This window comes from Stigmatopora nigra, chromosome 22 (assembly GCF_051989575.1).
Source record: "Stigmatopora nigra isolate UIUO_SnigA chromosome 22, RoL_Snig_1.1, whole genome shotgun sequence".
In the NCBI taxonomy this organism is placed as follows: Eukaryota; Metazoa; Chordata; class Actinopteri; order Syngnathiformes; family Syngnathidae; genus Stigmatopora; species Stigmatopora nigra.
Window position 1 is genome coordinate 3,918,065 of NC_135529.1, and position 12,966 is coordinate 3,931,030.

The window sequence follows — 12,966 nt, forward strand, 5'->3', positions numbered from 1 at the left end:
AAAGCACGTCTTGAGCAAGAGCGGCTTGAGAAAGAAAGAGTTTTGGAATTTAAGAGGCAAGAGAGAGAAAAAGCTTTGGAGTTTGCACGTCTAGAGAAAGCACGTCTAGAGAAAGCACGTCTTGAGCAAGAGCGGCTTGAGAAAGAAAGAGTTTTGGAATTTAAGAGGCAAGAGAGAGAAAAAGCTTTGGAGTTTGCACGTCTAGAGAAAGCACGTCTTGAGCAAGAGCGGCTTGAGAAAGAAAGAGTTTTGGAATTTAAGAGGCAAGAGAGAGAAAAAGCTTTGGAGCTTGCACGTCTAGAGAAAGCATTTCTAGAGAAAGCACGTCTTGAGCAAGAACGGCTTGAGAAAGAAAGAGTTTTGGAATTTAAGAGGCAAGAGAAAGAAAAAGCCTTGGAGCAAGATCGACTAGAAAGAGAAAAGGCCTTAGAGCAAGATCGACTAGAAAGAGAAAAGGCCTTGAAAGCAGAGCGAAAAGAAAAAGAACTGATTGAAAGAGAAAATATTTTGGAGCAGGACAATTTAGAAAGAAAAAAATTGGAGCAAGAGTGGCTTGAAAAGGAAAACGCATTCGAAGAAAGAAATAAAATAGCACAATGCATGAAGAAAATGCCCGCCGCGAGGATCAGCCTGCAGAAAGAACCCCAAGTTTCGGTGCCGAGGCCACGCAAAGTACTCCTGTCGCCACTGGGGCCGCCAGTCGCACCCGTGCCGAAGCCACTAACCAGGCTTCCGGTGCCGGCCGGCCTTCCAGGCACAGTTCTTTCTAGCACTGTTCTGCCAAGCACCGTTCTGGCCAGCGACTGCCCGCCCAGAAGTGGTAGCAATGCTCCGGCGCCCCTGGATGATGGTGCCGGCAACTGCAAGAGCGGCAAAGCTCTGGCACCCCTGGACGAGGGAGTTTGCGACCCTCCGAACAACCAGGGTAAGGTGCCTGACCGTTCTAAAATTCTAGTGTCTCCTAAAGGAAGGGGGCTTGGCCAAAACTTAGAGGACCGGCGCGGACGCCCACCAGACCGGCCACGCCTTGTCCTCGGCTGGCGTGGACGCCCGCCAGATCGGCCACAGCTCATCACCGGCCGGCACGGACGCCCGCCAGACCAGCCAGGCATTGTCATCGGCTGGCGCGGACGCCCGCCGGACCGACCTCTTCCTCGTCTCGTTTCTGGCTGGCATGGACGCCCGCCAGATCGGCCACGGCTCATCACCGGCCGGCGCGGACGCCCGCCGGACCGACCACTTCCTCGTCTCGTTTCTGGCTGGCATGGACGCCCGCCAGATCGGCCACGGCTCATCACCGGCCGGCGCGGACGCCCGCCGGACCGACCACTTCCTCGTCTCATTTCTGGCTGGCATGGACGCCCGCCAGATCGGCCACGGCTCATCACCGGCCGGCGCGGACGCCCGCCAGACCGGCCACGCCTTGTCATCGGCTGGCGCGGACGCCCACCGGACAATGCCCTATCTCAAGTTTAGGAGAGTTTTAACAGGAGTGTATTGATTGATTGGGGCAGGTTGGTGGTTCGGTTTCGTCAACAGGTTGACTCTTGAGGGGGGAGGTGTTACGGCTGGCAGCCTGGACACACACCAGTAGGAGGTGTTTTATCTCCAGCTCTGGCTCCACCCCTGTGACCGAGCCCTGCCCAGGCCAAACACAGCTGTAATTAATTCCCCAATCATCCCTCCTGCCCTTATTTAAAGCCTTTTCAGTAGTCAGTTCAGCCCTTGCCTTTTACCTTGCCTTCTTGCCCTGGCCCTTGCCTTGCTGAGTTGCAGGCTTGTGAGTATGTTACTCCGTTATATTTTGTATGTGTTGTTAATGATTTTTGGGTTGCATAGGGGGACTTGAGATAAGTTTAGACACCCTTGGGTATACATATAGTTTGTGCATTTAGACACAGTTATTCCCCTGTCTAGATTATATTACATCAGTTTAACGGTGGCATCCTTCGGTCCTGTATTTTTGTGGGTGTTCATTTGGACACCTGTCTGGGAGGGGGTTTTACCGTGTTTATTTGAGGGTGCCACTTTAATATCTCGTGCTTCCCCTATGTTATCCCGTAGTCTATTTTTGTTGACTTTATTGTAAATAAAAATAACTGAAGGCTACTTGCAATGTGTGTCCGAACTCATCTTTGACCGAACCTGTCTGCTGTGATAGTTGCGACTCCCTGGTATATCATACCCCAGGGGGAGTCGTAACAGCTATATACTCCCAGATGAACAAAAAAAAATGGCAAACATTATTTAGATTGGGTGATGTACTATGTGACTTTACTACCCAAATAATACTCTGAATTACAATTGTTACTGTTAGCAAAGTAGGCTAGACCAGGGTTTCCCAATCACTTTGCTGTGGCACTCTGTCGGTCAGGTGTTCGGCTGGAAATTATCAATCTAGTCACATATTGCAGTATCCAGAGAGAAAAATCTAAATAACACGAGATTCAAATTGAGCTATTACAAGCCACAAATGGTATGGAATCACACACACCTCTATAACAACAACATAACCTAAACCCCAAAGTCATACAACAGTACTTAATATAATGCATCTGTGCAATGACAGCTATGAATTGAAAGCAATACATATGAATTAATAATACATTTACATCAAGTGTCTAAAAAATGACAAGAGAACACATTGCAGACAAGTAGCAAATTGTAGTACGAGTATGAGTAAATGGTCACAAATGTGGACTAAAAATAAATTGACCAATTGAAAATACTGTAGCAATTAATCAAATCAGCAACATTAAAGTGGAATACGCCAAGCCTCCCTTGAGTTAGCTCTACCAGCCAATATTCTGAAGATTAGATCAGATGTGATTAAATGTCATCATGGAGAGTTGTCAGCAAATCTCGTGACTATTTACCTGTGACTGTACCTCCTTGTGGAGTTAATTGTTCACATGTTCCATTCCACCAACTTTGGAGAAATTGACAACATAACAAGAGTAGGAGCAAGAGAAGTTAATGCCTTAAAGCCAGACTTCTGTTCATGTAGATCATCTGCACCGTCTGGTGGAGTAATTCAACAGGGCTTTGGCAGCATCACCCACAGTTTTGTGTGGAAAGAAACTGCATGTTTCATTGTTGTGCGGTGGATGAACACTGAACTGAACCAAATTGCGCATGCTGTTCACTACAACAGTCTCTTGTGGAGTCAAACACATCTCATTGGTGCCGTTGTTTTTTTACAACTTGAGTCAAAGCTAAAGCTTTGCCTCTGAACGCGACATACTTTTTCTTGATGAACTGATATTTTATACTTTGTAGTCATGAAACCGGGCACAAACAATGTACTCCGTCCCTGGAAAATGTTGAAAAGAATTTTGCCATTAGAGCATGTTCAACCAAGATGTGACCTCGAGTTGACTTCCAATCAGTCAGTCAGCCTATTTAAAAAGGGGGTTAAGTATGTACTGTATGCTGTTAATGAAATTGTATATATGCCACTCCAAAAAAAAAAAAAAAGACCATCAAATACAAAAGAGGTTTTTCCACCATTGTTACAATTGCAATGTGATTCACACCCAATGAGAACCTTCAGACATTCTGGCCATCTAACACACTGCACATGTAAGGCAAGTACATGATAAAATTAATTAATAATCACGTACACCCATCAAAATCTAAATGCGTAGAAAAGCATGGATGGGTGCCCACAATTACTTTGTGGCAACATTCGTAAAAGAGGACTTATTTACAAATAAGAGCTCAGACTCATGACACTCACTGAATAGTCTATGCCATAATATAACTGCAATAATAAAAACAATGTGTCTATATTAAGTCCACCCTGTGAGTGACTATATTCATAAATGAAATCTCTCCCATGTACATTATTGATATAGATATATTTGGGTAATCTACAGAGAAAAGTACAATGCTACAGACAACACAAAAAAAGGCTTTGCGTCATTTCATTTTGCTGTATAAAAAGTGACCATTATCCTTGTGGAAGGACCATCAATTTTCATACCTGATATAAAATGGACACGACCTAGCCTTGACATTTCATTTCAAACAAAGTTTTGCTGTTGGAGTGCAGCAGGCAAATGCATTGTTCCTTTTCCTGGTTTATTTGATAAGGAAAACTACATTATACATCAATAAAGAAAAGAACTTTGAAAGATGTGCAGATTTCACATTTAATCCTCTCAATGTATGCATGCAAATATAACAACGCATGATCCATTTTTGGGGGAAATAAAAAGTCAAAAACTGCACAGATAGATACAGCCTTCTTAAATTATTTCTTGGCAGTGTCATCAGGAGACATGAAGTCAACTTTCATAGTTTGCTGATGATACACAGTTATGTATCTCAGTGACTCTTGACACAAGCCTAATAACTGTAACTGAATTATTGATATTTGATTGAGTATGGCAGAAAGCTTTCTCCATCTTAACAAAGACCAAAGGAGGGAAGATTAGCCCAAAAGTGCACAAAAGTAAGAGTAGTTAAAGTACCAAAAAAATTTGGTGCAAAGAATACTCATAATTCTGATTACAAATTCCAACAACTCTGTTAAACATCAGAAAACTAAATTCTGTTTTTATTTTTTCAATTTATTAACCAAGATTCTTTCCACCTATATGCAGATGATAAATATTTTTCTCTCCTTTTAAGGGCTATATACAAATAAATGTGACTTGACTAGAATAGGGATCAGTAAGCACTCAGTGAAAATTGAAATGTCAATATAAAAAAAAGTGGGGAACCATTTTTAGAACGTGAGATGTATTGTCAAGTGGACTTGCTGAAAACATCCAATTGTCTTACATGAAAAAGCCATCCGAAATGACAAAAATGGGGGGTGAAGGCAGACATTACATTGTCACAACCGGTTATTATTGCACTTCGGTGTGCGTGTGTGTGTGTGTTTGCGTGTGTGTGTGTGTGTGTGTGTGTGTGTGTGTGTGTGTGTGTGTGTTTGTTTGTTGCTAGTGTGGGTGTGTGTCTCACTTGTCAGGCTTTGTATGAGATATCCACACAAACAAAAAAAACAAAGCCAGCAGTTACAAAGAATGTATGGTAGAGCATACTTCACTGCCTCCATTTCATCAAACAACAGCACAACAATGTTTTGTATTATAATTTACAAAAGCAGTTGAGTGTAGTCAACGTTGTCTGTAGTTCAGTATGCATTTCCCCAAATGATATATATTGGGAATAAAAATGATTGATGTCATGTTAGCCAAAATCACTATACTTTCAATGATGTCCTTTACATATTAGTGTCAATCATTCATCAATAAGCAGTTCAGAAAATGAATGAATGACTCTCTGGGAAAATGGCATGTGTAAAGTGTGAGGAACTACAAGCTGGCCTCCAGAGGCAGGAAAATCAAATTGACTGATTAGATTAAAGCTCACTGCTGGGAAGTGGGCATTGCAGGCCAGTGGGATAATTTTAAAAAATACAATAAGGATGATATTACAATAATATTATAATAATGCTTTAAATGATTTTGTTTTAGATGGTTCAACACAGACATATCCCCGAAGCTCACATTTTATTCTGTTGTTGTGCCACCACCCTTATCTTGGCATTCGACAGGATGCTTAATTCCAAAACGTGCAAAGAGGTTGGCGCTGACATGAAAATCCATGCTTTGCATCTTATGCCCAAGCAGACATGCGCAGCTTTCGGGAATAGAGTGCGTTGTATTGAACAAAGGCTGATTTTGGTTTGTGCGTGTGACAGAGAATTCGAGAAATAAACCATTTGTTTACACCGAGTCATTCATAGCCTTTGAAAAGCCATTATAGCATGTTTTGCTTTTCAGTACTAATTACTATTTGATGTTTTAAAAAGTATGAATCTAAAAAAAGAAAATGAGGGAAGGGCAATTAAATAATTGTGTGCCTGCTGTCAACTGGGCCAACAAATAACATCCAAATAATGAAGCTATCGATCATTTTAGTTGGATGCGCACCCATAAAAGTACATTGGTTTAAAAATAAATAAATTATTAAAAGGCATTCGTTAAAAGGCTTGTCATGCGATGTGCTGTGTGAATGGGTGCTGATTAAGAAAAAGCACCTATGACTAAATAGATAGCTATTCAATTTTAATTCACATATGGCATGCCATGATTTAAATGATTTATGATATACTATCATGGAGGCCTTCCAATTATTGAAACTTCCAACATAAAAAAAATAATAATAAAAAAAAAATGTATATTTGACTCAAGCCATCTATTAGTGTAGTGGTTCACTCGCCCAACTTCAGAATGGGCAGGTCCGGGTTTGATTCCCGCTGGTGGCGGTATGGATAATTCCCACAATACAATATCACGACATATACATACCAACTATTCAAATGCTATTTTTTTTACTACAGGCAAAATGTTTGCAATGTAAAGATAAGCTGGAATGGAATCCTCTATGGATATACATCATGCATTTATACACAGTATGTCCAATATATTCTTCCCATATTTCAAAATGACAACTGCAGACCACCACCAATTCCATTTCACCCGCCTTAAATAGTTATAGATTCTCCTTTCAATCATGCGTCAGGCCCTAAAATGAAGTCCTCTGAAGTGAGCCATAAAATTAAATCCATTTATACTCTCCCCCGCCCCCCGTCCATGCTGTTAAACCAGGAGATAACGATGGAGGTGGTGGTCGTGAGTTTCCAAGAAAAGACCAAGAGAAAAGAGGTAGAAGATCCTTGCCTGAAGCCACACTATTGAAGTAGCGCCGGGTGTTCTCCAGCTCTCAAACGGTAATTATATCACTGTCCTTTTTTGGATCTCTTAATGGCAGCAACGGAGGTGCAGAAAAGATGTTGTCAATGACTACAGCAATCTTTTACTGGAGGATTCATGTACAAGGCGTATAAAAACATTTAAAATTAGTGGTAACTTATGTAGAGTAGTCCATTTTTTTGTTGTGAATACGACCTTCTTGCCAGCCAGATTGCGAGTATGAATGGATGTCTGTTTCTAGGTATGCCCTAAGACTGTCTATGGACCACTGTAAGGTGTACTCTGGAATAGGCTCCAGTACTCTGAAGGATTTGCATTGTTGAAAATGAATGACCAACATTATTTAAAATAAATAAATAAATAAAAACAATAGGTGACCGAGTCTATGGTAAAACTGCAGCATCATATTTTGTATAAATACTTTATCATCATAATCAACACCTTCACCACACTAACAAACTTCTTTTAACAATTTCAAAGCTCAAAACAATAAACAATTTGAAAGCCTACCGTTTGCTCCTTCAGGATTCTGGACGTGTCCAAGTTGAGGAGGGAAGAAGCCTTCAAAGGCACAATAATTTCTTCTTTTAATTTTGCAAGGTCAGCAATAACTTCTTCGTCCCTGTATGTTTACACTTGGCTGGTGACCAAACTTAAGGCCAGTGGATAATTGTTGCAGCCCAGGTGGAAAGTGAGTTATAATTGTGTGCCATCATCCACATTTTAAACCTGGGAAAACAAAAAAAAAAAAAAAACAGTGATTATTTTACTTCCATGTAGTTGTATGCACAGTACCACTAGCTTCTTTTTTCACAATTTCTGGCAGACTAGATGCTGGTATGGCATATCACTGCTCTTTACTGATGACTAAACTTTTGTCTTACTCTCACACACTCGTCTTACTCTTAATGCTCAAAACACAAAAACAAACTTGCAAAATGTCTCCCCCAAAAATCTGCAAGACAAAAGGTGAAACACATTACAATGAGGGACCACTCTACAGCAATGGCGCTGTCCCAAATGGTGGTGCTGAAAGTCACATAGATTTGTATGCTCTGGAGCTGTCCAAGCATGTGGTGCTTAAATAAAACACTACGGCATAGCACCTCTCTGCCTAGTTCTTAGTGTTTGTCCTCATTAGGCGCTGTGATAAGCTCTCAATGGAGTATCCTTGCTGACTACTGCCATTGTACCAGGTGTAGCCTTTTCTGTCCCATTGTACAGTCTTAAAGTTCATACAATACAACTATTCACACACACACACACATCAGGGCAAATGTGTATAAAATTTTGTGGGGGGAAGTTGATGTTCCAAAAGAAGCATGTAGACAAATGTTTGAGTAATAATTCCAGTCAAATATTTAATTGGCATGGTCAGCTCAACAGAAAAGAAATGCAAAATTTTATCACAATGAAACATGGAAAGAACCTGTTAGAATACAAATATGCCGTGATTTCAGTGTTTTGTCATTTGTGGATAGTCAGACATCCAAATTATTATAATGATGGTACAGAAGTCTGAAGTAGGCAATTAAACTGTTTTCGTTGGATTCAAAGTTTTGTCATTTCCTGAAAATGTTCTAAATTGATGCTTTAAAAAAATGGTCATATGGAATAGAGAAAATTAGAATAGTGGCTACGTACTGTATCAAATTTCATAAATGTAAAAGAAGCAACTATTCCTAGGAGATTTTTGCATAAAAGTCTAATAAAAAATTTGACACAACAGGCTCAAGCGCTCACGTTTAATGACTCAAGACACCAAAAAACTGAACAACCATTTAATCGGAAGGCATCCACTGAAATGACTTTAACCTCGCTGTGAATGTGCAGTTAAAAAGTACAGCAGTAAAATGGCTACACCCCTTATAAAACGATTAGGATTCTTCAAGCGTCATTTGCCCTTAAAAAGTAATGAAGCCACGTGAGAGTAAGTACATTAAAAATAAAAACACAGGGGTCTTCTCATACAAAGATGTTGGGCTAGAAAATCTAGTGAAGTGAAGCAGCACACTAATTAGATATCGATTTTTCGTTCACATTTTCAAAATATATCAAGCGATATCATTGCTTTCTTCTAATGTAATCACAGTTGGTGCAAAATCTATTCTGTCTTGTGGATTCAAATATATATTTTAAAACAAATCATTATTTTATATGAGACTACTAAATTCAATTTGGTATAAATTCATTCCTCTTACTAAACAAAACCACATGTTGGTTATTAAATCCCACTTATATTCTCATGGGACAAAAATGGTTAAAAAATGTCTCAGGTTATTGATTAAATGCAGAGGAAAAAGACAGCTACAGTATAGTTCTGGGCCCTGCAGCTAGTTTGAAGAAGGAAGCTTTATTAAATAGTGATTGAAGCTGGGGTTACTATAAGAAATATGTGGATATATTTGGGAAAAATTAACGTATTTACAAAAAAAACTTTAGTTTATGTATAGTTCACATAAAGTCATTTTATCCATTTGCAGTCTGAAACTGCAAATATTTTGAATTCATAGTAGATGCCTCCACATAGGGTTACACAACAGTTGTCTCACTTAAAATTCATTTGTGCACCTCTCTTCTAGCCGCCATCCACTCATCATATATTGCTTGGCCATTTAGAGGTCAGAAAATAGCATAACAGGTGAGCCCATAAGCCATTATACAGAATACATACAACACAATTATGGTTCAATGTACTTGACTAGTGCATGAAAAGGAAGTCAGTGTTGTTTGTCTTGGTCAAAACACACATTTGTGCACTACTAGTTTGGTGTATGTGTAAATCCAAATGGGCCATATTGGCCAATAAAATTGTTTGTGTGTCTCGGTCTGTAATTGATGATTGAAACCACGCCAATATGCTGGCCAGCACAACTACCTTGCTCCTTTGGCTTGTAATTGTGACTAATGAAGCGGCTTTAACCAGCATCCTTTTCTCTCTCCTCTAAATTACCATAAGACAAACAACATCAAATTTCAGCCAATCAACTTTCATAGCCACTGCAATTCCAGACCTGCATTACTTTAGTCCAAACTATTCCACTAAGGATCACTGTGGATTTAGGTTTTTGTTACGGAACAAAAAAACTGTATGGAACAAAAGCCATGTACAGTGACTGCAAATAAAAAAAAAACATTTTAAAACAAAATGTAAAAAGCATACTTGAATCTTTTACAAAAGGGTTATGCTATACATATCTTGTACATGAAATCCCCTTCAGCACAGAGGTGTAATAAAATAGAGCATCAAATATTTATATTCGCATGCTAAAACAGCAAGACTATTTGCATACTTACCGACAGCAACTTTAGTTGTGTTTGTTCGTAAAGAACTGTAAATAAAACACTGAGTCACATATACTCAATGCCCTTTGTTACCACACAGAAGGATGGAAGTGATCCATGAACAAGATCATCTTGTCATCTTGTCTTTTTTTTAATCAGTTATTTCCCCCGACTCATGAGTCACGCAAGCTCGGCACATAACGAAGACAGTTTTTTGTGTGTTTTGTGTTCAGTGCACAGAAAAAAAGATCAATTGCATCCTGAAGATGTTTGACTTTTTTTTTTAAAAGTTATTACACAACAAAACTGAAAAATAGCTATAAATATTAAAATTTGAGAATAATATCCACTGATAAAACACTAGATTTTAATTAAACATGTATTTTAATCAATTGTGACAAGAAACACTAACTAATCCTTTAGTATTGATTTGCGGAAACAGCAAATCAAAGTTTGTCTTGCCAAGTACTATGGTTAGAGGAGTTTTGTGATGTAAACAGGCACATCAGACAGAATCCCAAATGTTATTGGAGATTTTCCCAGGGAAACTTCACAACAGAAGCTGCCACCTGTTGCAAGGCACAATACATGGGGTGCAATCATTACTTTCTGATGAAAAAACATATTTACTTGGTACTCGCTTTGTTCATAGAGGGCAAAGAGATTCCAAAACAGAAAATGGATGACTTTTTTTTTTTTTTAACGGCAAGCAGACTGAACCTCGAGGAAGCAATGTGTCATGTTCTACCTCCTTAAAAAATTGAAGATGGAAGCCCACAACATTGTGAAGCAACCACATGTAGGGCCTACTAATCGCCACCTACGCATGACGTATGATAGTCTTCAATATGGCGCAAGGAACTCATTTAAAACATCAGACATAAGTTTCCAAGGTCTCCGAGGTAGTTAGCATGCATCATTAGTGTGAGCGTGTGTATTGCATGTAAAAAGTCTTGATGTAAGTAAAAACTGCAGGAGGCAGGAGGCTACACTTGGAGAAAAGGGGCAACATTTTAGTAAGCCAATAAACTATGTGATTGAATTTTTTTTCTTTTTTAAAGGTTGGAAGGGGGAGGTGGCAAAGAGAATCTTAGACCACAGTGGGAAGAAGTATTGGGATTTTATAAACAAGCACTTCTGATAAACATACATAAATTTACTCTGAGTGGTTATTCGAAATGGCAGCAGGGTGGACGACTGATTAGCACATTCCTCTCACAGTGGCTCCAGTCTTTCCCTGTGGAATTTACCTTCTTCCCAATTTGCTGTGTATATTCGGGCTTGCTGGCATACTACAAAAAACATTTATGTTAATTGAAGACCTGTTGTATGTGAATGTGAATGAATGTGCCCTGCATTTGGCTTGCGACTAGTTTGACTGGGATTAGTGTCCACCTCAGCTGCAAGAATAGGTTTAGGGGGCAAGAATAAGTGGTTTAGAAATGCCCTACCACAAGCACCAAGAACACTGAACTGATTATTGACTTTTTGAATGTATTTATTATGAAATAATTTAAACTACATCTATTATAAGTTGAAACCAAATGCTAGAAACACAGAAAACAGCAGGAGGCTTGTTATTGAAATTTCAATTGGTTAAAGTGGGAATAGTATAGAGAAAATAGTGTGGAAGGAATTATTGCTAATAACTTTAAAACTTTGTTTAAAATAAACTGGTAGCAAAGTTATACACTAAATATGTAATCACAATTAACATGTGAGCAGGTTTAGTTATAATTATAGAAGAAAAACAATAAAAGGTAATGGACTTTACTGATATGATGACACCCTAAAATCCTTAAGGATGTACTGTAATGATCCACATAACTATAGTGCTCAGAATTTATTGATTTTTTTTAATAATTCAGCCTTTTGCAGAGGTTAATTATCAATTATAGAGCAATTGACCTTACTATACTACTACATCCCTGTTATCTTACTATGTCAAAGATCAAATTTGTTAATTTTGTAACTGTTAATTAATTTGGATTCAGCAATTTCAGGACAATACTATTCATGACACTTCATACAAGCCAACATTTTCCTGATTAAATTGCTACCAGTCTGATGTTCAATGAGCAAAATTCTACCACAATTGTTCCCTCATGTAATGAATGAGATCAGAATGAACACTGACTGAAAAATGATCCGATAACGGTCCATTTCTTTCTGATGATCACATCTAAAATACATGCTGACTTTGAAGTAGCAGTGTTGTATGGCAGGCAACTGCCATCTATCTTTGACCGGTTTCATGGGCCTGTGCACTGAGCACATATGAGCATTTCCCCCCACCCCCCTCTCTGTCTCAACAGGCCAGTCAATAATCATGCAGCAAATGAACTTACCTTCACTGCTGAGTAGATTCCTACACAGATCTTTTAAAGCATGCATCTCCACCAGGGATTTTCAAACTATTCCACAAAGTGCAGCAGTGCCATGAGGATTTCTTCCCAACCAAACAAAATGTTTGCATCAATGTGGTGGCTGACCTAATCAGTTGATTGCAGTCAGGTGACTTGTTGACTTGTTGTTTTAGCAGAAACATGATTGGTTAAACTGTCTTTCCTGGATTGGTTGGAACAAAAACATGTACTGCCCTTAAGGACCGGTTTGCCCAAACATAGTCTAGCTTTCTGGTTGTGGATTTGAGCAGTTTAAAGCCTGATTAAAAGTTTTAATGTGGACTTTGTAGTAAATGTTTCATGACAATTCTACATATAGGAGGTATTTTTTTCCTACAACAATTAAGTCATTATCTATCTCAAGAAAAAAAAAAAAAAAAAAAAAAAAAAAATATATATATATATATATATATATATATATATATATATATATATATATATATATATATATATATATATATATATATATATATTTGGGGGATCTCTGGGTATATTTACCTAAAGGTTCCTGTCCATATAATTATGTAGAAAGTGCATACTAACCATTT

The 12,966-nt window shown here is 38.7% G+C and overlaps 1 protein-coding gene across 1 annotated transcript in view; it reads right to left on the reverse strand.

Annotated features, from left to right (window-relative positions):
- LOC144215399 (glutamate receptor ionotropic, delta-2) overlaps positions 1–12,966 on the reverse strand; it is a 230,902-nt gene that overhangs the window by 210,971 nt on the left and 6,965 nt on the right. The window contains exon 2 of the mRNA XM_077744290.1: positions 7,239–7,457. The gene's annotated coding sequence lies outside the window, so the exon portion shown is untranslated. The remainder of the gene's footprint in view (positions 1–7,238; positions 7,458–12,966) is intronic.